Source organism: Larus michahellis, chromosome 1, assembly GCF_964199755.1.
Source record: "Larus michahellis chromosome 1, bLarMic1.1, whole genome shotgun sequence".
In the NCBI taxonomy this organism is placed as follows: domain Eukaryota; kingdom Metazoa; phylum Chordata; class Aves; order Charadriiformes; family Laridae; genus Larus; species Larus michahellis.
Genome location: NC_133896.1, coordinates 55,953,280 through 55,980,806, shown reverse-complemented (window position 1 = coordinate 55,980,806; position 27,527 = coordinate 55,953,280). Strand labels below are relative to the sequence as shown.

Below are 27,527 nucleotides of genomic sequence, written 5' to 3'. Positions count from 1 at the left end.
ACAAGCTGGAACAGTAACCTCTTGATTGATTTTGAACCTACAGCCACGTCCTCACGCAGTGGTCTGTCAAGCCACCGCGTGGTCCTGGATGCACCCGGCACCCCCAGTTAAAGCACATGTACTGGATGAAGCGTAGACTTTGGATGGTCGGTCCCTTGAATGAGGGTTAGTGATGAATGTATTAGTCCATATGTCTGTGTGCACACATATGCTATGTATAAAAACAACTGTGATGAGTGGTCTCAGAGCTCGCTCTGTGTCCAGATAAATGCAGGAGATTTTCTGACTTACTTGTGCTGCTACTTCAGTCTGTCTAGCTACAGACTCAGAATCACTGTGTTGCATTGTTTACTCTACTGCACTGCAGAAATGTATTGGTCTGACTGGCTGGAAGGCTAAATCCAATCGAAGTGGCAAATTCTGGGTGAAATAAGGATGTTTACAGAGAATGTAGCCAGCCTTTGTCCACAAGGAGTCTTCCTGTAGATTCCTGTTGTCACTTATCCACACAAAAATGAGTGGTCAGGGAGAAGGGTTTAGCTAGCAGAGACCAATAGATTAGTATCTTAACTGTTTCATGTCATAAATATAGCAGTTGAACAAAGTGATTTAGCAAGAATATAGTAAAGAGAAAAAATGGAATATAGGGGGATGTTTAACCTGCGGTTCTGACTGGGTCAGGAGAAATGCCTTAAAAGGGGGACTGAGCAGGATCTGGGAGCAATAATGCAGCCTTCAGTGGCTGTTAGAAAATTCTTTTTGTTGCTAATTCACCAATACTTTACCATTCATGGAAACTGAATGATTAAGGAGTACATCTTTGGGGGTTGAAAGAGGAAGCAGCGGAGGCATAGAAGCTTTACAAATGTTTCTTTTTTTTCTTTTTGTTAACCTTTCCAAACTCTAAATCATGCCAAAATCGAAAGCTTTGATCCATAAGAAGTGCTGCATGCAATCATACCAAAGACCATCTAATCTGCTATCCTGTCTCTGAGGATAGCCCGTAACAGGTGATCACAGAAGCATAAAATATAAAGCTTGTATACAGAGGTCCTTCTCTGACACCCTTCCAGAAGCCTATGAACTTCCTGAACTGGCAGTTCCTTCTGGACCTGGCCTTAATGAATGCACTTTTTAAAAATCCTTTTCTACTTCTGGCCTCCACAGTGTTCTGTGGCAACGAACCCTGAGTTCATTGTGTGGTATGAAAAAGAACTGTTTTCAGGCTGTTTTAATGGTTTTCTTGGTGATTTCATTGAGTGACCCTAATTCTTCCACTGTCAGATGTAGTGATGACCACCCTTATTCCTTGTTTCCTTGCCACTTGTGATTTTACAGACCTATATCATATATGTCCTCAGTCATCATTTTTTCCAAGTTGCAGGTTCATGGTATACGTAGCTATTCATTATATGGGACCTGTTTGACACCTCAGTCCTCTTGTTCACTGGCCCTTTTTCCATAGAGAAGCGGGTTGGTTTTGTTTCTTTAGCGTGTGGATTGATGTTGCGCTCTGCTTTCTTGCCATCTAAATTACATACTCTGCTGCCATAAATAAGCCCTCTTCTGATACCTAAGAAAAATAAATCCTAGTTTTAAGTAGACACCTGAAAACTAACATACCTACTTGCCAAAAAACTATTCAGACATCAGAAAAACACAGGTTTAGTTTTCTTTCTTTTTGTTTAGAGAAACCAACTCCCAACACAGAGCAAGCTGTTCCAAAGACTCTTCGAGGTGCTGGGTTGCAGTAGTGGTTGCTACACTGAAACAGCTGCCTGTAGTTGGTGATAAAATATGATTGATTGATGATTATTTGATTGATTAACTGCCTTTCCTGGAAGCGTATTTAACTTGAATGGCAAGCAGGTCTGTTTCACTCTTGAGTTCACCCTGCAGAATGTCTGAAGATCCTAAAATACCAAAGGTATTGTGCCCTCTGTTAAACGTACTCACCCTCACTCAGTGAGTTAAATGCTTGCTACTCTATATAGCCTTCTGGGAAGAAGCTATAGTTTTACAGCTGGGTCTGTCAGCTCCTATTATCAGCAGTGTTTTATGCAATTATTCCTGGTAATGGGAGAAAAGAGGTGTTTGAAGTGACACCATCACTTGGGTGTAGAAGTAACTTAATACATGAGTTACCCTGTTGGCTTCAGGTGTGCTGCTCATGTGCCAAAAACTACTTGCTGTATGTTTGTGAGATTGTCTAAAATGGCTTGATTTTGCCATACTTCTGTTATTCTCCAGAGATTCTGTGAGATTTTTTTTTCTCTCCTTGTATTTATTTCACTCTGTTAGTAGAGATCAGAGATAAATTTACCAGGCCAACATTGTTCCACTTTTTGTTCTGATAAGAACATTGTCATCTGGTGCTTCCTTGTTCTCCCAGACTTTTAAAATATTTATTTATTTTTTAATTGTGCAATAGGTTAATTAACTAATTAGTACCATGTTGATATGTATGGTCAGGTTTTCCAGGAAGTCCTCTATCTTTTTGGTTTTATGACTTTGTTGCTTCATCTTGGGTGGAGCGACTTCACATACAGTCCAAGAGGCTGATCTCGCTTGCCCTTCCTTTCCTTCTGTGCTTGCTTATTAACATGCTTTACTTTCTCTTTCCTATGACGGATGTGAAAGCACTTTTCTTTAACCTTGTCAACTAACAGGATCTCCCTTCCAGTGAGAGTCTCTTCTGTTTTGTTGCCACACCAGTTCCTGAAAGGTAGTGTTCACATGTTTTTAAATTCCTTCCCCCATCACAGAAGTTGAGTCTCATGCCTTGACTCCAGGGGCTAGTAGAATTCGTTAGGCTTATCACGCACTGTTTAATTACTTAATTTGAGAGAGCGAACTTGCTTTCTTGCATGATATGAATCTGCTCCTTAAACTCAGTGTGACTCTTTGGGATGCATGCAGCCTTGCTGATCCAGAGTGGATGTTTCAGACTCAGGTGGAACCTGTTCTTCCCTGAAGATAAGATCAGCTGAACTTGGACTATTTGGCTGCTCCTATGGCAACAGATCTGAGTCTGGGTGAGGTGACCACATTTATTTTGACTAGTTTTGCTAATTGTGGTTCGTGATGAGTGCTAGAAACCTGAGGCTGTGACCTGTAAAATGAATCTCTATCCCTCTCCAAACAAAATGTGGCTGATGGTGCTGGGGGGCGGAGAGGCGAGCAGCAGTGGTTGTGAATTCTGTAGGAAGTCTGCTAGCAGAGGCTGAAGGTACAGCAGTACCTACAGCAGTCTTCAAATGAGCAATCATTTGCTCTTTGCCCAAGATACCACCTCTTGCAACTAAGTCATTAACGTCCCAAAGGGGTGGGAAGAATGGGAGACATTTGTTTTCTGTTGCTATTTTAAAGAACAAGATTAGCTCTTTTTGGCATCTGTGTCCTGACCCTGGAAAATCCCAAGAGGACGCCTGTTCTCTGGATCTTGTTTACTCTTTGGCTTGTCAGCCCAGGTTTGCTGATCCATGTGGTATACCATGGGGCCTACGCTTGTGGTCCTGGTTTTGGGCAGAGAGTAATGCAGCTGGGGCTCATGGCTCGCTCTTTCTGGCGTGAAATGGTGGGTGGTTCTGAATGAGCCTCTTGGCTGAATGTGTGCCTTCTTGGTTTTCTTTGGTATGCATTTGTATATTTAATGTATATGTGTCCAGTGAATTATGCCGGAGACCTTTTCTAAGTGAAACAAATAAACTCTTTACTATGTTACATTCAAATAATTTTGTTCATTGGTGTCACTTTAATTTCTCAGCTACTGTTCCTGGTTTGGGGGGATTTTTCTGTTTATTTGTCAGGAACCTGTACTGTCTGGATTAGAGCAGTTTCCTGTGTAACACAGGAACATCTTTGGCGGTGCATGTTAAAAAATGTGTGGGCGGCTAAATTCCCCACAAGTACAGTGTCACATGGCATTGAGTACCTTAGGAGAGATTTAATTCATTCCTGCTTTCGTGTTGCTGGAGTAGGCTGCAGCAGATGTCCATTGCAAGACCAAGTGCAAGGTTCTCCATCTGGGTCGGGGCAATCCCAAGCACCGATATAGGCTGAGCGGTGACTGGCTTGAGAGCAGCCCTGAAGAAAAGGACTTGGGGATGCTGGTGGACGAGAGGCTCAACACAAGCCGTCAGTGTGCACCAGCAGCCCAGAAAGCCAATCGTATCCTGGGCTGCATTGGGAGAAGCGTGGCCAGCAGGTCGAGGGAGGTGATTCTCCCCCTCTACTCCACTCTCGTGAGATCCCACCTGGAGTACTGTGTCCAATTCCGGAGCCCCTACTACAAGAAAGATATGGACGTGCTGGAACGTGTCCAGAGAAGGGCCACGAGGACGATCAGAGGGCTCGAGCACCTCTCCTATGAGGACAGACAGAGAGTTGGGGTTGTTCAGTCTGGAGGAAAGAAGGCTCCGAGGAGACCTTATAGTGGCCTACCAGTATCTTAAGGGGGCCTACAAGAAAGCTGGTGAGGGACTTTTTAGGATGTCGGGTAATGGTAGGACTAGAGGGAATGGATCAAAACTAGAGATGGGACGATTCAGATTGGACATTAGGAAGAAGTTCTTCACCATGAGGGTGGTGAGACACGGGAACAGGTTGCCCAGAGAGGTGGTGGAAGCCCCATCCCTGGAAGCTCTTAAGACCAGGCTGGATGGGACTCTGAGCAACCTGATCTAGTGGGAGGTGTCCCTGCCCATGGCAGGGGGGTTGGAACTAGATGATCTTTAAGGTCCCTTCCAACCCTTAACAATTCTATGATTCTATGATTTCAGGTTTGTTTTTTTTTTTTAAATTTTCTTTATTTTTTACTACCCCTCGCTTTGTGGCTGAACTGTATCTTGTTGCAGCTTTAACTGCATCTGACAAAGTGCCACCTCTGTTTCCCTCTCCATCTTTCTTATATAATTTGTACCCATCAGCAATGACATTTCATTTATGAAACTGAGTCCCTCTGCTACATTTCAGTTTTACCTGGTACACTGTAATCCTTGACATTTAAGTAACTCCCAAGCTCTTGTTTCCCGTGCTCCCTTTATTTGTGTATAAAAAAGCCTGCTTTAAAATTCCTGACCATGTTTCAGAATAAATCCAGCCTCTATTTTACTTTTAGGCATTAAGGTACATGAAAAAGTATTTGTGGTAAACAAAATCTTAATCTTTCTTTCAGCGTTTAAAGTCCACACAACGATTGCATTCGTAGTGTTTAGGAGGAGTCTGTCTAATCCGAGCTTGTTTCAGAGGGTATGCCAGGGCTCCGGGGATCCCGAGCCTCTTTCTTCGTAGTATTAGCACTGACATCACTTTGTGCTTTTGTTTTTTTCTGCACTTGTTTTAGGGAGGTTCTCCGAGAAAGTAGGATAAACTTGTCCTTCCCTTCGCTTCCCTGCTGCTTTAATAATACACTTTTCTTTTGTTTCTTAACACTTTTTTCTGTGCTTTTTTTAAAATCGGAGAGCAGTCCAGGAATGAATGACTTCTTTGTGTCCCTAGACCTCATGTCCCCTGTCCCTAGCCCGCCGAAGAAATGCAAATGTGGGAATCCTCATTAATAAGCAAGGCTTAGGAAAAGTACAATCAGTGACTGTAGGAACCAACTTGGAAGAGAAACCTATGGATGCAGATGAAACGGTAAGGCTTTTATGCATGTAGCAAGGTTGGCAGATGTTTACCTAACTCTTTGCACAACACCTATTTCTGATTTTTCTTGCAAGTCTGGGCACGTGTACTTGGGCGGTGAGGGTACAGAAAACCCCAGCATAACGTACAGCGCCCCATTCTCACTCCCAATGTGGGCAAATTTGCCATGCTTTTCAGCAAGGTAGGGAAGTAAGGGACAGTAGCTGAGAAGTGTCTGCACAAGAACTTTGGGGCAGAGTAGCTGGTGTATCCTAAATTCATAACATAATGTGTCGATGTCTCAGGTTTTGGAGACGTTCCTAATCCTGCCTCTCTCTCTCTTTCCAGCCTGTCTCTCTGCAGTATCAACTTCTGCCTTTTCATCTGACTTGAGAGGTTTTCTTTTCTTTTGCTAAAACATTAGGTATGTCGCTTGTAGGAGAACTGTAAGCATATAGTAGCCCTTCTGCCTGTTTCAGGTAGAAAGCAGCCATTTCTAGATGACGGGGAGGGCTGAAAGACATGATTTTACAGACACTGGATATGTGAAATTGCACATAACCAGGAAATCACAAGGAAAAGAATTTGTGCAGAAAGCATAGAAGCAAAGTACAACATATGAATGATAAAGATTGTGGCTATTATAGAGGGACTGAAACCTAGAACATAAAAATGAGAGCTGATTTTAATGCGTATACATACAGTAGCATAGGGGAGGATCCAGGGAGGTCAGATTAAGGACATTTTCCATTTGTGAGTATTGACTGCATTCAGGGGGTCCTTTGCCTTTTTCATTTATTTAAAGCAAAAAACGTAGTGTGCAAGAAAGAAAAGTATGTTGCACCAGCGGGCTGTGGACTGATCAGCGTTTCGCATGGGCGCAGGGCTGGATTTGGCACGTGGCTGCCATGGGCTGAACTGAACACCCGCTTTTCTTCAGCTATTTGATTTAACAAAGCGGAGTGGCTGTTACAGGAAGGATATTGCTTTCTGCAATCCGACCAAGAGCCAGTCGATTGCAGGATGGAGTACTAATATCAAGGCTCTCCAGTCTTTGTGCTGTGACAAGTGTTGTGCCCTTTTATTTAAAAGTGCCCAAAGCAGAACTTACAAGCCAAGGGCTGACATACGAGCTAAATGAACGTGAGAACATGGGGTGGCAAAGGAACAGAAACAGTTCTGTGCGCTCTGCATCCTTGTGATATGGCTGGTGGGACACGTTGGCCTATGCTTCCCCTGAACTGGCTACAGAATGGAGAATGGGGGGGGGGGTGGGAATGAGCGCACAAGAGAGCAGGCTGCTTCCTCTGGAGCTGGGTCCTACACCAAGCAGAAAAAACAATGGCTACTTTGCATGCCAACAGGGTGTGTGGGATAGGAATGTCAGTTCCCTGCATGTGCAAAGCTGCAGCAGCCCAGGTCTGGGGTTTTGCACGCCTGGGATTGTGAAGAATATAAATGTTATACCCGAGTGTTTATGTAGGCAGACCCATGCGTCTGAGGCTCCCCGTAGGACACGAGAAAAGGTTTAAAGTGCTGCTGCTTGGTTATAAAGGGCAGATCCATACCTGCCCCTTCTTGCATTGTTTGCTGGGTGTTGCGCTTAAGAAATGCGGGGATTTATGATCATGCTCTGGCTTTTCTGAAACTTCAGTGCTAGAGGAAGCAGTAGAGAACTTCCAGGTAGCTGGGGTTTAACTTCTGTGGAGGGGACACTTCTACAAAGAAAGATAATTAAAAGGGAAAGCTAGCTCCCTGAGAAATTACAGTATATTTGGTGCAACTCTGTGTGAAATCTCAAGGTGGAGATGCTAGACAACCTTGGGGAAAAGGGCATTTACCTCAAGTGTTTGAAAAGAACACCTATTTAAACTTTGAAAGAGCTATTGGTTTTATTGTTGCAATATTTATGATCCTCTCTTTATAGGTCATGCGACCATTTCCTTAGTTATCCTTAATCTCCTACCAGAAATTCTTTCCCTTGGCTGGCAGTCTCCTTGTGCTGAGCACTTGCACTGCAGAAACAGAAAATAGCAAGTCTAAACAAAGTGGGATCATTTATAGTCATCTTGCTAAGTGCACAACACATCTGCAGAAGGATCGGTTGCTCTGATTTAGCAAGGCCATTAGTGACATTTTGCTGCCACTGAAAGGAAGAAAATGGCTCTGTTTAGTGTCCTGAAGTATAACTGCAATAATCATAGACATTAGAAATGGAAAAGGCCACTAGGTCATCTGGTCCATTGCCCCAGTACAATGCAAGGCAATTCACCAATGCACCTTCTCTGGGACTTGGTAAATTATTCTACCACTTGTTTGAGATTCTCCTTCACAGTCTAATAGATCTCATAGGAAGGAAGTTAAAAAATACCTTTTTGGAGACGTACAGTACGCAGAAGTTCTGACAGGCATTGCACTGAAATAATGACCTGTCTCCTGGTTATCAAAGCATCCACCATTGCCCTTTCACAATGAGGACGCTGTAATATATTCACTTCCTTTGTTCTGTATTTATGACTGCAGCATATCAATAAATCAAAAGTTTTCTGGAAGGAAAAGTTGGAGCGGTCTCTACTGGTGTCTCACCAACTTCCAAACCACTTTTAAAGCTGTTGATTCAGCTACAGAGCTGAAGTTATGCTCCTGCAAATCCAGATTAATTTCCCTGTGCCCAATGGGGTTGTGCTGGATTTACACCAGAGTTACTGACAGCACAGTATGACCAACAGCTTCCTGTTTGCATCCAAGGAGACAGACTCACCAGAACAAAGAGAGGCAGACAAGCACAGGCGCCAGCTACAGATGCGGTACCCTGCAGCCAAAAGGAGGGTGTTGTTCCAGGCAGGCTCCATCTTGTTTCAAAGTCTTCCACGTAAGTAGTGCTTAGTATAAGTAATTGGGAATTCACCCATGCACGGCAGCATTGTTAACATGAGGAAACCCTTGGAAATGCTGTAGGGTCTTTTCATTGAATACTGCTGCGAAAGCAATTGCTGCAATAGAAGGTCTTCTGGAGGAGTTGGGCTCCCTTGATAAACACGGGCTCCCTGTCCTCTTGAACATAGACCTGGTCTGGAATGTCTTGGAAGAGTAGCTTAAACATACGTTTGCTTTGCTCTTTGTGCACTAGCACTACCCTGTGGAAGCAGGACCACAGGTTACGATAGGTACCAGGGCTGGTTTAGGCTCTATAAGGTCCTAAATGACCTTACCCAATCCAGCAGCAGAAATTGAGTGTGGTCCAAGCAGTGGAAGCAAACAGACTAGAATTGAGCCGCTGAGGGCTCTTGAGAGGGAAGGCACTTTCTTTTTAGCAAGGTCCTTGAATCCAGAACAGCAGTCATGAAAGAAAACACATTTTGCTCACTTTCAGGAAAAAAAAAGCAAGCAAGCAGCAACAAAGTTTGACTTTCCTCTAGCAAACCCAGAGTCGCTTTTGGGCTGGGTTAGGAGGAATGCCCTGGGGTTTTTGCTTGCTTTTCCCCAAGTGAGGGAGAGAGAACCCGGTGTTTTGAGAAGGGCCTTTTGTGCATGATGAAATACACTGGCATCCTTTCCTTCCTCATGCAAATAGAGAACGGCAGAGCGGGCCAAATGCTGCTATAGCCCCTGAGCCAAATGAGCCTTCCTCTATTGGTGCCTGCACGCAGTTTATCGGTGTCTCCTAAGAGATCATCTCCCGGTACCGAGAGGTCTTACAGTCGCTCCCAGGAGCCGGCCTAAGGGCTTTGCCCACACAGCCCCACCCTGAACTCCCAGCAGCAGATCCCGTGGAAAGCCACAGGGAAGCTGCTGGCAGGTTTCCATCGAGGAGGTGACACAGGAGGCTATACTCACGAACCTGGGTTTGACTTTGCTGCCAACCGTTGCGGAAAAGCTGTGACAGCGAGTGAGTCGTGGGGTTTGCAAGTCATCATGTTTGAATGATAAAGAAAAAAAAGAGATTGGCCCACCCAGCTTTGCTGTTCTTTATTCCTGCAGCCGCCGGAGGCAAAGTCACGGGAATGGCTGCTGCTGCCTTCCTCAGGGCTGGCCAAGCATCTCTCACGTGGGGTGACCCTGGGCCATCTTCCTTTGCGGCTCTTCTTCCTGGTACTCATATCCCATTGTCGCCGTCGATCTCCCTTCTGCCTCTCTGCACAGCTGTCTCTGCAGGGCCTGTGCCAGGGCCTCCCTGCAGCTGACGGGGGATGAAGCAAGGGCGAGGAGGCGGCTGCAGCTGGGGAGAGCTCTGTGTGAGGGACAACATACGCCCTTCTGTGTGCGACGCTGGCCCTACATCCAAGAAACCTCCCGTATAGCTTCCCACTCCCTGGCATGTAACATCTTCCCCATGTTTTTCCCATCATCATCCTCATTCTTCCTTGTGCTGCCATTTTCAGCAACCACATTTTTTGTACTGATTCTGGTTTTCGGCTGTCTTTCAGCTGTTTTTCTCCTCTTTCTTTTTTATGATGCTCCCTTCCGGAATTATTCTTAATTTCTGTCCCAGGTCCTGCCACAATTGACTCTGGGCCCCTTTGCAAGTGTCAGTTAGCAGTTTTTGGAGTTTGGGGTTTTTTTGGTTTATTTATTTAATAAAAATGTAACCATTATGCTTCCCCATCAAACACCAGTGTTGGAAACTTTGGGGAGAAAAGGAAGGCTGTGAAGCGGCCTCCATCCAAAGTGTGAGAGAGTTTATAAACAGTCAAATTGTAGCTTTAAATCCCTCATCAAAACTGACAGCAAATTTTGTGTGTTTTTTTTCTTTTTCACTTGGGCTGCCTGAAGAAGGCACAATTTTCCACACGTTGTAAAAGGAAATTGATTTCCCTCCCCGCCCCAGCCCCCCTGCAGATTTTCTGCCCGGCATTCTACATGCTCCACCTCCCCATCCTCCGCTAACTCCTCAGTCTGTCCCTTGTTCTCCAGGGACAACTCCTTGTTTTCTCCTATGTCTTTCTTGCGGAGCATTATTCCTGCTCACTGTCTGTGTCCAGCTCGCCAGACCAAAGAAGGGCAGCCTCTTCGCTAGTGGTATGGCTTTCAGTCCCGCTGACAAGTGCGGACAGCCCTGCGCTTTCTTGCTACGGACAGTCTCGCTTCCACAGACTAAGGAGAAACGGCAGCTGTTCTGCTTGCTTTGATCTCATTAATAGTAAGGGACAATGGGAGCCCTTCTGAATATGAGGGGGGAAAAGCTTGAGTTCAAATAAAAAATTAAACAGCATGCCCAATTAATTAGGACCACAGCAAAGCCTTGGCGAGCTGCCATCTTAAATTACTATACAGCTACAACTCCCAGAAAATAATAATAATAAAAAATTATATACATATATTTATATATATAATAATATGCTCCAGCTGTCCTAATGAGTTTGGGATAGAAAGATAGGTGCGAGTCTGTATCAGTAGATCAGTCTTGATCGTACATCTGTGATACTCTCAGACGTAGGTTCCTTATTTCCCTCTTGCAAGTACATGGGCATATCCACATCCATAGTTCCTGCGGCATAGGGAAGGAGCTGTAAGGAGTGTGCCCTGCCGCCTTCTTTCTTCCCAACGTGATTTTTCTGTTGTGATGGGCCTGGCTGACATAAATTGGTACATAAATGAGTATTGCACATGAAACTTGCTAACTTGGGAGAAATAAAAACTCCAGTGCAGATTTGAACCTTGGAAAATGGAGGGAGAAAGTGCCTGTAGCAGTTACCTTATGTCTAGCTGTAAAATTCTAACGCCCTCCGGATGATGAAGGTGGACCTGTGACAATAAAATACTATAATTGCTTTCACACACCTATACTTTAGTTTTCATTTAGGTTCAGCTAAAGGTGACTCAGAACAGTTCTGCACAGGCTGCTGCCGGTGTCGAGTATCACAGCCCTGACCAAGTTGGCGAAATGGGGAGGTTAAAAGGTAAATAAAACCTCGTCTGAAGAGCCGCGTGACCTCTAGCCTCAGCATAACTGCTCCAGTCCTAGCCAATAATTCATACATGCACACTGGTTCGCTTTCAGCGCTGAAAGCACAAAGCAGGCATCTTCCTGTGCCAACACAGTGAAAAAAATGGACAAAAAAAGACTGTTTGGGTAAAAGAATACAATATTATTCAAAACACTTTCCTAATTGCCTTTTTTCCATTAAAAATCCCACGTTAACATTGTTTTGCTGAAAATGGCAATATTTAAAATAGCTTCAAATAATGTTAATGAAGCATTGTTTTAATATTGCCTCCAGGAAAAAAAACAACAAAAAACCAAACCAAAATACTATTATAAGTTGTTCTCTATTTAAGAGCATTGCCATCATATTGGTAATTTTTTCCCTTTAGCTGTGGGCTGACAACCTTCTCTTTTCCTCTTTTCCTTCCAACAGCATTTCACGAGCATGACAGCACAACCAAGACATGCATAAACTGCTCTTGTTTCTATTGCAACTGCATGTCTTTCCTGGGTATGACACACAAAAATAGGTAATGTCAAAATAAGCCTATTATATTAAGAGCAATTATAGATGTGAAGATGTCTGACTGTGACTTAAAGCTCAGATCCTGAACGATCCTGAACACTAACGGTCATTAAGGATATTTTTTCACATGTTTTTGTAAAGCAGGAATGTTAGGACAAATCACCTGACCGACGTACAAATTTTAAAATTACATTTGACATTACCTCCCTAATTTCCTCCTGCTATTTCATGTAATTCTAGTATTCATTACTTCTTTTTTCCTTAAATTGCTCTTTTGTGTTTGTTCTCTGCTGTCATAGGTGACCTAGAAAGGAAAAATTAATTGGGTTGATATATGCTCTTCTCTTTTTTTAAGTACAAATTCCTTTTTCCTATCCCCATTTTTACACCTCCCAGGCATACAAAGTATTACTTCCTCTCTCTCGATTGTTCCCTGAAAAGCTATTTGAAGGATGCAGGAGGATGGTTGGTAAATCTCACCATTCAATTGAAGGAACAGGAAATGATGAATTCTTAGTGGGTATCTTTTTCTGAAAGTAATTATTAGGATAAATATTTTAAAATAACGATAATTGGTATTTTACACACTATCAAAATGTTTCCAAATATTCATTTTTTATTCCTTTGGTACTGTGATGACATAAGCATGCTGAAACTTCACCGACGTCTTCTAGGAAAAGGATAGGTAAAAAAGCAGCTTCCAGGGGAAAGAAATAAGCAAGAGAATAACCTAATCAGCCTGTCTTTATATATAAAAATAGAACATCGATTCTTTTATTACTTTTTTACAAATCATCTTTTTAACAACAGCCATCTTCTTTGCCAGTGCTGCCTGCATTTCAGTCACAGATGAAGTACAGCATTATATCATATGTTAAACGCTACATTTCATACCAAAACACTTAAACATAATGCACCATAAAGAGCAGCATCAGCATGCATTTTAGTGTGGCTTTACAAATCTCATAACTGCAACGCAGGCAACTAACTGGTTACTTTCTGTGCCCACTAGATAGCTGCTGCTTAAAGTGTCTGAAACAGAAAAAAGACAGGGTTAGCAAAGACTATTTTTCAGCCTCAGTAGCTTTTAGTGACTGACTATCCAGAGTCCATTCAGGTACATTAATTTAAAAAATACAGTAAACCTATAAAAAAGATGTTACGGTGCTGTTGGAACTAATAAACCAGTGTCTGGTCTAAAAAGCCCTGACTTTCAACTCCGGATATCAAAGCTGCTTGTAGTGTTTTGTCCCCTCTCGTTCCTGCATTCAGAATTGTTCCAAGATGGCAGCACTCCTTGTTTGTTTAGAGAAGTCCCTTCATGCAGCCTTTTCCTGTAGTGGTATCCCTGTCAAGTGCAGTATTATTTGTCTCTCTGATATCAAAAGAAAACTTTATTTTAAAAAAGAAGAGGCCGTGTATTTTCACAGCATAACGAGGTAAGGTTGGAACAGTTAAAAGGTTGTGGAATTGACCCCAACGCTGAAGTGTCTGTCTGTCTCTCAGGCTACAGTCCCTGTGAAGTCTGATACTTTAAGACGCTTGCAGGCAGAGTCCCAGCCTGCTTCTACAGAAGCCAAAGGGAGCACATTCATACTGCAGTGAGACCGTTCCCCTGAGCTTCCGTGGGCTTTCACGTTACTCGTCTGCTACACAGGAAAGATCTTCTGAAAGCCCTCACCCTGAAGAAGCCCAACCTTTCCCAGCACCTGGAAATGCACCACAGCGGTAGCGTCACACTGACATCCAGTGGATGAAAAAATGTAACTTCACCAGCCAACCTCGTCCCGGTTTTGGACAGAAGTGGCAATGGGGGATGTATGAAAAAAAAATAGGAAGAGCTATTTTGTTCATAAGTGTTCGGCCTTTATGAGAGCCAAAAACTAGCCTGGGAGCTGTCATCCCCCCCAGATCCACAGGTGGTAACTTCTGAGTAATCCATTATAATTTCAGACAAACCAACAAAATCTGCTTGCTTTCTACAGTTCAAATTTGTTCTGTAGCATGAAACTACAGGGACATTGGAGCGTGGTATCTTTTGCTCTACTGAAATGAAAATGTCTGGTTTCCTAGGCTTATGCAAAATAAATCATATTGCTTCACCTTGCTTTCCATGCCCTGCTACAAGTGGACCAAACCCCTGAGCAAAACATATGAAGGAAAACCTTCAAAAGAACACCAATAAGGGAAAGGGAATCTAAACAGGGAAATGATTTATTTATTTTTTTTATTTAAGGCAAAGACAAGGTCAGCATCTTGGACATATCCTTCTCTCCCAGTGCACGCAACCTGTACTCTCAGTAATTAGTTCTCTCTGCTCAGACCAAGAAAAATACATGTGGATATAGACAGGATATAGACAGTTCCTGCTCAGTGAATAAACAATGAGGAACAGAGGCAAGGTGCATCCACAATTTATACTACTATTTCACGTTGATTTATAGAGTGCCTTTTGCATTCCTTAAAGCACTACAGTAACGAGTATCTACATACGCAGTATAAAGTCTTATTCATATTTATGGGGCTCTTTCCCCCACCAATCAATGTAAAAATCAATTACCATTACTGACCGGGGATGGCATCAAAAGATTCAGCGCTGTTTACTGACTTGCATAGCCTGAGTTCACATGGATCTTGACTGCTGTCCATGCCAGCAGCGCACAATGCGTTTCTGTGCTGGCAGCTGTCCCTTCTGGTGATGACTAACCTGTGAAAGATGCCTCTTCCAAGACAGACCGTGTTGTCACTGAACACCCATAGACCTGTTCACTAATATGTCAGGCACATCACATTATAGTTCTCTGTTCACAGCACTAAAATGGTACTTTCAGCTGCCCCACTATTCTGTTGATCAGGTTGTAACAGGATTCTCCAGAGCAGATTAAATGAAAACATTGCACTGGTATGCAGCCTTGGGTGAGGTCAGGAAGTGAGAGCCATTAAGATAACAGCAGTCTTCAAAAATACTAGAGAACAAGAATGAGAATAAGCACAGAAATTTGGTACAAGCAAGGATACCTTCCCTCCTCCTAGTTTATTCTCCACATGCTTGTGTTATTCCATGTATTCCCCTCACTGCTTTTTCTCCCTGTCAGTTTCCAAGACTTATATGCTCCTCTGGCCATGCTCTTCTACTATTTGTCCCATGCACGTCCTGCTTATACATCTCCTGTTTTCTTCCCTTTCTGAGATCCAGCAGCACTGCCCCATGCCTGCTCTACAACCCTTCCAGCTCTGGGCTGACACTGCTGCACCTCACCCCCACCTTCACATCGCCTCCCAGGAAAGTGTCCCCAGGTCAGCTCCTGTCTCCCACTGCCCCATCCCCACAGTCCAGTTTCCGGCTCAGACCACTTCATAGATACTGAAGATCAGCGTTTATTTTTAACAAATTTATGAATGATATCGTAGTCAGTCCAAAACCACTTTTCACAGGTTTTCCTAATTGCTATTCAAAGCTTCCAGATGAATGTTGTAGAGGTCCTTTTCAGCCCAGAGAGCCTGCACAACGCAGGGACTGCAGATATTCTGGACCAAGCTGCCTGGAATGCCGTGGCCTGCAAAGCCCCAGACCTTGTTCCAATGGAAACCGCAGCCAGCTCTCACAGCATGAAGGGCAAAACGCTGCTTCATGGAAGCCGATGGCCGAGCTCCTCTCAGCCCTAAGGAACCCCAGATTCCACGCGGGAAATGTAAAACCAAAGTCGGCTGGGTCATCAGGCGAGGCCGGAACACCGGCCGCCTCCCAGGCCGCCCTGAGGCCGCCGGGGACCAGCCTCCACAGCTGCAAGCAAGCCCTGAGAGAACGTGGCGGCCGGCAGGAGAGAGGTGGACCATAAACCTCCCTCCCCTCAGCTCTCCGCGCCGTGTTCCCGCACGTCCGTCTGCGGGGACAGACGGCAACGGCCCCGGCGCTGGAAGGGGCGGAACGGCGCTGCCGCCATTTGCAGTAGACCCCGCCCCCCCCCGCCCTTCACCCCCTCTAACGGCCGCGGCACCGCCTCGCGGGCCCCCGTCACGTGCGCAACAGCCCGGGCCACGTGGGGCGCGGCAGGCACGCAGCATCGCCCCGCCCCGCCCACCCCTGCACGCGGCCCGGCACTCCCTCCGGCCCGAGCTCTGGACAGATTGACAGTGAAATCAACCAATCAAAGGCAGGCCCTTACCTTCCCCTCCCCCCTCCCCCCCCCCGCCTACGGTTGCTGTGTCATCCGGCGGGTGACATCGGGGGCGGTTGCTAGTTGGCTGCGGAGGCGTCGTCCTCCCGCCAATGGCCTCGCGAACCGCATGACTGACATCTTCCCTGCCTAATAGGTGTTCATGGGAGGGCGTGGCCCTGCAGCGAGGGGCGGAGCATGGCGGAAACGTTGTTGGGGACGGCCGGGAGTGTGGCGTCGTTACCGTTGGGCGGCGGGGGCGCCTGGCGCCGCTGGGCGACCACAGCCGCGGCCGTACGCCATATCGCGTGTGCCCGTCACGGCGCCCCCCCACTCAGGGCCGGCTCATGAAGTCGGTGCATTGAGGCGGCTTCCCCTCGCGCCTCGGCCGAGGAGGGCCCCAGCGCCGCCGCGCAGGGGCCGCCAAGGAGAGCCGCTCGGTGGGCGGGTCTTGGCACAGTTATGGTGTAACGGGCACATCCTTTCTCCAATGGTGTGCGAGGGTGCAACTCGCCACCCAATCCGTAGCGTGGGAAGGCGGGGCAAGTAGGGGCGGGCGAGCGGGTGCCCCATATAAGGAGCAAACCTCGCAGCAAACTGGCAGAAAGGAAGAAGGGGTGGGAGCCAGTGAGGGTTGCGACGGGGGTAATGTTAACTGATGACAATCAGCAAGTGCAGCCAATCAGTGAGGGCGTAGTTACGCGGCAGCCCAATTAGAAGCACTGAGAGGCGGGTGTTCCCCTGTGATTGACGCGGAGCGTGGCTAATGGGCGGAGAGATCCCCAACGCTCTTCCCAATGGGCAGCGTGTAGGGGGCGGAAAGGGGAGCGGAGGGAGAAGACGAGCAGGCGGCGCGACCAATCAGCGCGAGGGTCGGCGGGGCACCGTCCAATGGGCGGTGCGAGGGGCGGTGCGGGGGCGTGCCTCGGTGTGTTTGGGTTCGTGCTCCTCGGGGGAGGGAGACGGCGGCGAGGAAAGTTTTTTTTTTTTTTTTTTTTTTTTTCTTTCCTCCCCCCCGGTGGGGCTTTTGGAAGGGGGTGGGAGAGGGGGGGGCGCATATCTTCGCAGCTCCTTCGCGTTTGTTTCCCGGGTTGGTGTTTCCCGGGCGGAGCCGCCCCCCCCCGGCACTGAAGAAGAAGGGGGCTCAGCGCACCGCGGCGGCGCCTCAGCGGTGAGTGCGGGACGGGCACCCCCACACACACCCCGTTTCTTCCCCCCGCTTCGGGCGGTGCGGCGGGGTCGGGCGGGCTCCCGGCCTCCCTCAGGGCCCTTCCCGCCCTCAGGACCCTCGCGCTGCCGGTGAGGGGGCCTTTGGCGCCGAGCGCGCGCTCCCCCTCCCCCCTCCCCGAGCTGCGGTGCCCCGGGAAGGCGGGGGGGGGCTGGGCCGGCGGGAGGGGCCCCGAGCGGCGGCTCAAGGGCGCTGCCCCAACGGCGCCGGGGCTGCTGCTCCCCCCGCCTCCGCCCCGGCGAGAGCCTGTCCCGGGGCAGAGCCGGCCGAGCGCCGCCCCCTCCCCGCCGCCCGCCTTACGTGCTGCCGCCGAAGGTGCCCCCCCCCCCCCCCGGTTTTCCCGACAGGGCCCCATCGGGACGCGCGGCCGGCCCCGAGGCCGCTGCCCGGCGCTGTGGCTGGCTGCCGAGCCCCTGGGGAAAAGCCGCCCGTTCGCCCGGGCCGGGCATAATGTATAAGGGCGGAAAGACCCCGAGGAGCCTTGTTGTGGCTGGGGAGAAAAGTGGTTTTGTGTGGCGTGGGGACAGTCCTGAGGTTACGTTGGTACCGCCACTACAAACCGCACTGGATGTGTTGAACATGATGCTAGTTAAAATGTGTGTATGTGGGTGGGAGGAGTGACCGTGCTCAGAGGTGTGTCCCGGGCTGAAAAAAAAGAAAAAAAAAAAAAAACCAAAACAAAACTTTCCCGAGCTGTTTGTAGCAAAATGAGCGAATGTTTGTTTCTGGAGACACTTCACTGGCTGTGGATAAGCATGTAGCGTGGTATCTCCCAAGCTCAGCTTTGCTTTATGAAAATGCACATAGGAGTATCTACTCCAGGATAGAACTGAGGCTTGCTTAATAAAACCAAGTTTCAGCAAAGTGTTTTCGTAGCTAAAGTAGACATGCTTATACTTTACCATGTTTAACATTTCACTAACCTTAAGAATATTTGTTTCGCTATCTCTCCATAAAGTTAACAGTTAACTTTTTTTTTTTTTTACAGTCCATAATTATTTTTTAATGATGACTTGTTAGGTTTCAGTGTCACGTTTTCGTCCTCTACAAAAACTGTGCATCTGAGAAGTAGTAGGCAGACCTTTAGGGTTTGTATAGCTCCTTACTTGAATGATCTGTTTTAGTTACTAGTTTCCGGTAATACTGCTATCCAGAAGAACTGGATTTTAGTTTCTGATATAAGTATTGTATAGGTAACAGCTTGGGTTTGCAGGGTTGTTAAATACGTACACGAATTCAGGCATCTTTGCAGTTAGTCTCCACTGAAGTTGCTCAACAGTTCCCTTCTCTCCTATGGTGACTCTCTGTGATGGTACAGATTCCTTGGAACATGCATGCTGTTGAGAAGCCAGGTAAATGCTCTCATCTGCTGCATTACCTGAGGTCCTGATCCATAGTTAGTGCAGGGAGTGCCAAGTACCTCAGGGACTTGTTTGTAAGGGTGGCTTTTCTTTCGTGTTTAACTAAGTTGTAGATAAAATTAGTCAATTCTGCAATGAAGAAATCGCCCTGCAAAAAGTTGAGGCTGAGGAAGGGGGAATGGAGCCCAGAGTGGTAGTTAGGTATGCATTAGCTTTTCTGCTGTGAAGTTCTGGGGGCAACAAGACGTAGGCAGATCTCTTTTTGTAAAAAGTAGGTGAGGAATATCATTATACATTTTCCTTTCATCTTGGTTAGCCATATCACATGTAAATGTTTCATGAATACACAATTTTATGTAAAACTATACGTATATATAGAATTAGCTCAGAAGTTTCAGTGCTAATTGGTAAAATTCTAATGTGCATACTTCTCTTGTGAACTCGGTCTTGCTTTCTGTTTTCTCATAATGTTGTTACCGGGATGCTTAGTAAAGGGAATCACTTCAACCCTGTAATGTGGAAGTACTGGAAAAAAAAATTAATTGTAAATCAGTCAGTGTCTCTTGATTAAGCAGCCTTATGAATTGGTGCGTTTCTGCAGTTTCTGTATAGCTGCAAGTTTAGCTGGAAATCTAAGCTTTCATTTAAATAATAAGCTCAAATTTTTGGAAATAAAAATCTTGAAACTGTGAATCAAAAAAAGCTTTGTCTACTGGTGTCTGTGTGACTGAATAGTCCAATAAAACATTTAGGTAGAATGTGTGTCATGGCTTTGCTTGGTAATGAGTGTTTGATCATTAAAACTTGATGTTGGAGGATGACTTGAAGAGGAGAGAGCTTCAGGAAGAGAATTTTGCATAGTTCTGAGGTAGCGTATTTTACCTTAGATCTGCCTCCTGTTGTAGGAAGTATGAAATTAGAAATAAATTTGTTTTGCAGAAGTAATGCATAATATACATGATATCTAGAGATAGTTTCATCTAGAACAATGGGATGAATAGCTGCATCCAGAATGATAGAAAGAACTGGAGGACTGCTGTAGAGTAAGTCATTTGAAAAGATGTCCAAATGGAGTTTGTTCTCTTGGGTTTTCAAGTGTTGGTTTTGGGTTTTTTTTAGTGGTGTTTTTCCCCCAGAAGAGCTGGCGTATTTCTGTTCACAGAAGAGACTGCATTTACAATTAAGCTGTATGAACTGGAGATCATAAAATAAGTCTAAGGAGCTTAGTTATTGACTTGAATGAGTTTATTAATATTCCACTTCATGGTTCAGTTACTTTATTCTCCATTTTCTGCAGAATGCTTGGATGCAAACTCTCTTGTTCTAGACACTTATTGCAATTATCGTGTTTATTTTCTCAGAGTGCCTTTTTATACATAGATATTGTCTGGTTTGTGCAATAATATTAACAGTCATTCTCCAGTTTCTTCGCAGTGGCTTTCCTCAGTAATTGCTGTCTAGTGCAGCTATTAGATTCACAAATTCCGTCTGTATTGAAGATGTACAGATTCTGCAGTACTTCTACTTACAGTGTACCTTACAGCTATTCAATTCTTTATTATTTATTTTTCACTCAGCCTTTTTCTGTGTATGACTTCTGGATTAATAAATGTGTCATTGTGAAGAACTGGCATTGTTTGTCTTCATAAGATAAATTAAACCTATTTAGCACATAGATAAGGGGGAAGTACATGATACTAGCAAATAGGTACCAGTAGTTTTCTTTTAACTTTTCTGTCACCTCAGCGCGTATAAAATGTGCGTGCTTGAATTATCTCTGGAATTGCTTTTAGTGATCTATTTATTGCCATTTCAGAAATTTTACTTGCAAAATGTTATACTAACTTGTGAAAAGAATAGCAAGATGACAGTCTTTAGTTGTAATAGCAAAAACTTAGCAGAGAGTTGTTGAGCAAACAGTAACATGTATTTCTAATTGTTTGACCAGATGTGCTGGAATAAGACATGGATTCTTGCTGATCGTCTTCCTTAGTTTAACGTTTACTATTTTTCTGCCATTTCAGATAACATATATGTGCAAGTTCGCTTGTTCTTTCAGCAGTCTGCGTACTAGGGACTGAAGAATTTGTTTTAATTTCTTGTGAATCCAAACTAAGCTTTCTGCTACTATCTGCTAATAAAAATAGGGGCGCTTTTTGGTACTTGAGCCAGCTGTCACTGTCAGACAAGAAGTTGCCTGTTGGTATTTCTGCTTGTGAGGTGACTAGGGTAATAGCAATCAGGATATTCTGATTGCTGTTCCCTGTCACTTTCAGCGGATAGTAAAACTCTTGTACTTCCTTACGTTTCTGTGCTTTATTGTTCATGCCTTTTTTGCATTGCACTTATTTTATTACTTTTTTTCTTCAGGGAAGTAAATACACTTTGCTGCAAAGAATTGGTGTAATTTTTTTTTTTTTCCTCCTTTAGAGCAGTAGGCAGTGAGCACGTTAAATAATTTTTCCCGTTGCCTTCTTATAGCGGTAAGAGGGAGAGGGTGGTTTTGCACTTATTATGGTTTGCATGTTGTAGGGGAATGTTCTGAGGTTTTTAAGTTTTCATCAGTGTAAGGGTTGTGGTTGGAGTTTGGATGTTCTCCGTGTTTACCATGTAGTGAGCTATGGAGATGACCTTTTCCAGTTTCAGCTAGTCAGTACGGATTGCGTTTCTGGGCCTTGCCAGCTTTAGTAGTTCTGGAATCAGATATCTTGCATGTATTTCCTGATTTAACGTCTGTGGATTTGAAAAAAAACACAATAGTTCCTCCGTGGAAAAAATCTGGGAAGAAGATTGATGTTCTATCTGAGACTTGTACTGTCTATAAACTTTTAAATACCTATTTAGAAGGGTAAAACGGATCTGAAAGTAGCTCCTACCTGGTTTAGCTTGTAAGTCTGTGGAGAAACATACTGCTTGTCAGGAGAAATGGGAGGTACTATAAGGCAGCATTCGTGCTACATGCTATAGGACACTGGCCAGAATAAATGTGTAAAGTATAAACTGGTTGTCAATACATTTTGACCCTGTCGGGCAGAAGATTGAAGGCTGAAAAGCTAATTAGCGGATGAAAGGATAAGAAGCAAAGTTGCAAAACAAAGAGTTGATAATTTTAGATAGCCTGACAGAGGATTAGGCAAAAGGTGATACAATAATATCATGTTGCCTGTATGAGGGGAAGCCCTCTAAGCTGTCTAAATGAGTAGCAAAGTAAGAGTCGATGTTTTTACTTGCATTTAATTTTTATAATTTCATCTTAGCTCTTGACAGCATTATAAAAGTGCTGTCGTGAAAAACAACCTGACAGAGGGTTTTTCAGTAGTGTATTCATTTTTTTTTGGTAGTGAAGTTTGTTCTGTATCAGGAGAAATCTGTTCTTTTATGCTATTTGATTTGGTAGTGATCTACAAAGAACGTAGTTTTTATGAATACCGTTAAGTTTCTTATGTGAAGTTTAGAGATTTTCAGAGTCTAGCCTTTATTTTGCTAGTTGGAAATGTTTCTTCTTGTTCTCCTGATCATCTCGTATCCTAGGGTTGTAGGGTTTTTTCCTTCTAGAGTACCTCTTTTTTTTTTTTTTTTTCTTATAGCCTTGCAGTTCTCTACTGTGTTCTTCATGTGGCGTATGTAGACTTTGTGAGAAAGTTTCACAAGTTAAGTTGAAAGTATGATTTTAAATCAAGAAGCTAAATGTTTGTAAAGCTGTATGCCGGCATTCTTGTTTTAAGACTGGTCTATTAAGTCTGCACATGATCACAATTCAGAAACATCTGGGCTGCTCTAAGGCAGTCGTTAACTGACTTTCCTGGGCCTGTGACCTCTCTGCAAGTCTCATGGCTGTATCACACACGTGGTAGGGAAGAGGTTCAACTCTAGGAGATAGAAGTAACTCTGCAGGGACTTGCCAGACTACTGTGGACTAAACATGCTTTGGCCCTAGGGCCATCCACCAATGTTACTAGGAGTAGGCCCTCTTGTCTTGCTGCTTCTTACAGCCAAGAGCTATAAATTACCCATCAACCCTGTGTCAGCATGGTCTGGTTATAAACTTAGATGTCTTATGAGCTACGTGTGGCTGAAGAGGCACAGGTTGTCCAGCTCTTTGCTTGTACGTTTGAAAACGTTTTACTTCTCTCCTGGGACATTTTTTGGATCCTTAGAAATAATTTGATGACTCTTTCTGGAGATAATTGAAATGCCATAGGGTACGTTTTATCTTCTCACTACAGAATGTGCTTGTTATACAGCAGTACCATAATTTTGTGATTTAAAAGTTTTTCCAGAAGTTAGATTTTGTAGAAGGTTAAATCACCTATACATTCACTTTCTTTACTAGTACAGTGAAACATGATTTCAAATGTCCGAGGTTTCTGTTGCTTGCACACTGTGACTTAAGAAAGCGTAAGTTAATAATATTAGTGGGTGCAACTAGCTTGAGGAGTGATGTCTTTAATACAAACTTAAGGCTTTACTATACATTTTTGATTAAAAAATTTTGTCTCTGAGAAGGGAATATGTCCCCTCACCCCAGCTTCTTACAGATACCAAAATATACTTCACTCCAAAATGAATTATGATCCATCCTTCACCTGAGGCAGCTGAAAATCACTTTAAGAAAGAAGACTATGGTACATGTTGCATGAAATAGTTGCTTTACACAGTCAGCTACTTTTTTGGGTTTTAGTCTCTTTCTTTGTGATGGTCTCTAGGATTTTTATGCATTGAGATTTTTTCCTGGATATGTTTGCGTGATTATAACAATATTCTTATATGGCTGTAGATGTAGCACTTTAACTCTGTTTTGGGAACATGCTTATTCTGAAACTTGTGTTTGGGCCTTTCGTTTTGTTTAAGTTCAGTTTAAACTGCTTCTAAGTAAGAAGCTAAAAAAAGACCACTTTCTCCATACCGGAAGTTTTACTAGTATAGCCATTGTAATTTAAATTCATATCCTTCCATATGTATTTGGGTTCTGAGAAGAATTTCTTGCAAATTAGCTTTCTAACTTTTTCTGTTTGTCAAATGTCTAAGTTTCTGCTGTGTTGGATCATAATTGCATTGTACCAGATGTCTATTCCTGCAATTAAAAATGCAGATGAGTCTTTTTTTGATGAGGGGAACATTAATGAAAAAGAATCAAGCCACAGTGCTTGCTTGGGACTGTTCCTCAAGATACACACTATTTCTCATTGACATTGCAAAAAAATGTTAATATTTAATATTTTTGAAATTTTTCTCACATTGGTAAGTTTTTTTTGAAGATGAATAGTGTCTTTATACTAGTATTCCCCTGCTCTTTGTATTAAGGGTCTTTTTTGTGGTGATTTTATATAGGCATGGCTCATGTATTTCCTAGCTCTTCAAAACAAAGTGGGATACTAAAGCTTAAATCGAGTTGTGGTTTGGTTGGTTTGTTTTTTTGGTTTTTTTTTTAATCTAGCTGTGCTTATTGTTTTGGTACTTCAGGAACTGCTCACCCACTTTCTGTGGCTGGTGTGGTGACAATATGAAGAATGTACAGGTTTTAGTTGTTTTTCAATGTTTCTTTTATATTTAATAAAAAGTTAGGGGGAACCTAGTTACCTGCATTTCTGGTGGCACTTTGTGAATGGTACTTGAAAGGGGAAAAAATATTTTTTTTTACTGCACAGCTAGGGTTTTTCACTCACTTTTTAAAGTACATAGTTGCAGTAAGTTAGCTGTCTGTAACTTTCTTTGCTTGGCCTTTTTAATTTTTTGCGAAGCAACCAAAACTGGCCAATAATCTTCTCTTTTGTTGGAAGTTAACTCCTCCGGTTCTTTCACGTTCAAAGGCCAGCTTTCTTTTCCCTGTCCTTGGCAATTCATGTATGGCAGAAAATGGATTCAAATTGAGAAAGACTTCCTGTTGATTGAGAAGTAAATTAGCTTGTGGAGAAGCGTCTCAGGGGAAAAAAGGTAGAAGTCCTATTGTATCAAATACTTTTAGCATTGGCTAATAAGCAGTGGAAAACGCATCTGACAGCTTAACTTAGTGGTGGCCTCAGGGCAAGAATACAGTGACATAATTGGTCTGTTCTGTTTCCAGCTCTAACCCTGTACTTACCCAATGCTGGATAATGTTACTTTCACCAGTTTAGGTAACTAGATAAACTGGTATTGCCTTGTGTATAAATACTATGTATTAGCTTAACTAGTCCTTGCTTCAGCTGAGTATGTAAATAAACTAAAAGTAACTTCAGCTTTGCAAAGTTTTAACTCAAAAAATAACTGGGAATTTTTATTACTACAGTTTCAGATTGAATAAAGGATGGACAAAAACTAACATATAAAAGTGAAAAACATTCACATTTAGGAGCAAATTTAAAAAGTCAGGTTTTTTGATACGGTGGGAGAGTTTGACTGTGAAAATCAATTGTCATCTATTGCAAGTGGGTAGCCTAAAAAGCAGACTGTATATTTTTGGCAGAAATAATAAAGATTGGTTACCTATCTTTTAAATGCCACGTACAGAGGTAATTAGATATGAATGTTGAAGAACTGTTTTGTGCCCGAAAGACTGAAAATTTAGGGCCCTGATCTTGCGCATTCTTGAGCAGGTCCAAAACTCTTCTTGCAAGTAATTCCACATTTGGTAGGTCTATGTTTATTAGAAATTGTAGTGTTGAAGATAGGATTGGATCACTAATAACTTTCATTTTGTTTTAAAATTAAAGAAAAAAGAATTCAGCCATTTAAAAAATGAGCGTATTGCCTCATTTCTTTGAAGACTGAAAAAACAGTATTGAATATAGAGCAGATTTTTGAAAATTAGCTTCCTGTTTCTTTCTGAGGTGCATAAATAGCTGAGAAGTACAATTCAGACTGATATCAAGCTATAAATATTGATGAAGTTGAACTTGGCAGCTGGTTATATTGAAAGTTGGTGTTTGCAATTATAGTTCAGAATTATTTGCTTAACAACTTAGTATTTGTATTCTTTTGACAATAATAGTGTTAAGATCTTGGACTTCACTGCGTATATAATCATGTTAGTAGTAAGGTGAAATGTCATTGTGTAAAACAAAAAAACAAGTTATTAATGATTAGAAATGTAATAAATATGGAAAATTCATTTGGAAAACTTCAGGGTGTAAACTTGCAAAGAGTGCAGTAAAAAATAAAAGCAAATTGTGATTTAAGCTTCATTCTCCATCACCCCCCACCGTCCTCTGTCTTGGCTCAGTCTGGTTATAAACATCCACCCAAAGCTGCATTAGAGCTTTGTAGTAATGCCGTCACCTAGAGCTTCTCTGTGTGCAGCAGGGTATGCATGTCCCTCTGTCATGACTGCTGTAGGGGTTAGCACCACTATTGCTGCAGTAGCGTGAATTTCCTAACAGTGCTGCTCTTATTGTAAAAGATAACAAAACAAAAGAAAAAAAGAAAAGGATGGTTTGACACAGGAAACTGTAATACAGGAAGACAGTAAGAACTGAAAAGTTTGAAAGCTGCAGTATCTTCCAATCCTCTTGATGCATTTGAATGATTTTTAGTAGTGCTGTCTTGAACTCTTGTAACTGCTGAAGTTGTCATTTAAATGTGTCAGTGGATAAGCCACCCCCCCCCCTTCCCGTACACATGTCTGCTTGCTACCTTATCAGTTTTAATTTAGTTACTACTGCAGGTTTTGATAAATGTACTGTTATATAGGACTTAGTGACTGTTACTTGTGGCTCAAAAGGGAACCCTTCGATCCTGAGTTGTCTTTCGTGGTTTGAACAATCTGATGGGATGATTTGGTTGGAATTACCAGCATTAAAGGAGTTAGGTATAAAGTTGAGCTCTTGTGAAGTAGATTTCACTCTCATCATAATATTTTGATTAAGATGGAGGAAAATGTTTAAAGTCTCTGTTCTAGTATAACATCCCTCCTCTTCTCTTCACCCCTCCCCCTGGAAATTCAAGTCCTTTGTATTCTGAAGACTTTCTGACATTTTGCGAATGTCCTGAAATAAAGCCTTGCTACCTCTGTACTAATTTTGCTCCAGCAATGCTGAAGCATTGGGAGTGCTAGTATACACTGGTTGCTGGCTTTGAGCATGTTGACTGCATCCCCATTTTTGCCACCAGGGCACAATTAAATTACATGATAGTTGTAATACTCATGGTAATGACTGCTTGTGTGCCATTAGGATTCGGAGCATTGCCACCATTATCAAGCAGAAGCAGTATTAGATGTGTGAAAGAGCCCATTTTTTTTTTTTGTGCCTGAAAAGCATTTGTTTGCAAGACCTAAGAGAACAGAAGATGAACAACTGAAAAGAATGAGTTTTTTAAAGTGATAGTTTGTTTCCAACTTTGCTGAAAAATTTCTTTCATTATATTGGCAGGGTAAAACGTTGATACAGAGTGGAAAAAGTAACCAGTGTTCTCAGCTCATCAGGTTTTAATTCCTAGATGCTCCAGTCATCACCAGAACTCTTACTGCGCCACTGACTGTCTTGAGGATGCTGTTGGTCAGTTAAGATAAACACGGTGGTAGAGTGTTGAAGGACTTGAAAAGAAAAGTGGAAATAGTTTTGTGTATTTAGTACATATACACATATACATATGTAGGTACACACACATATATGTGTATATGTATATAAACGTGTGTGTATATACATGCTTCAGCCACACTGAAAAGACAGTGGGACAAAGCACAAAGGACTTTGGAAAACTTAGCCAGTTGGCAGCTTTGGGCTGA

General features: G+C 43.4%; 1 protein-coding gene across 17 annotated transcripts in view; it reads left to right on the top strand.

The window, feature by feature from the left end:
• The first annotated feature begins 17,143 nt into the window (after nucleotides 1-17,143).
• The window catches only part of TNRC6B (trinucleotide repeat containing adaptor 6B), a 133,664-nt gene continuing 123,280 nt past the window's right edge, over nucleotides 17,144-27,527 (top strand). For 16 of the 17 annotated variants that reach the window (XM_074578303.1, XM_074578270.1, XM_074578386.1 and 13 more), the window contains exon 1: nucleotides 17,144-17,405. The gene's annotated coding sequence lies outside the window, so the exon portion shown is untranslated. The remainder of the gene's footprint in view (nucleotides 17,406-27,527) is intronic. The other variant, XM_074578295.1, reaches the window with a different exon arrangement.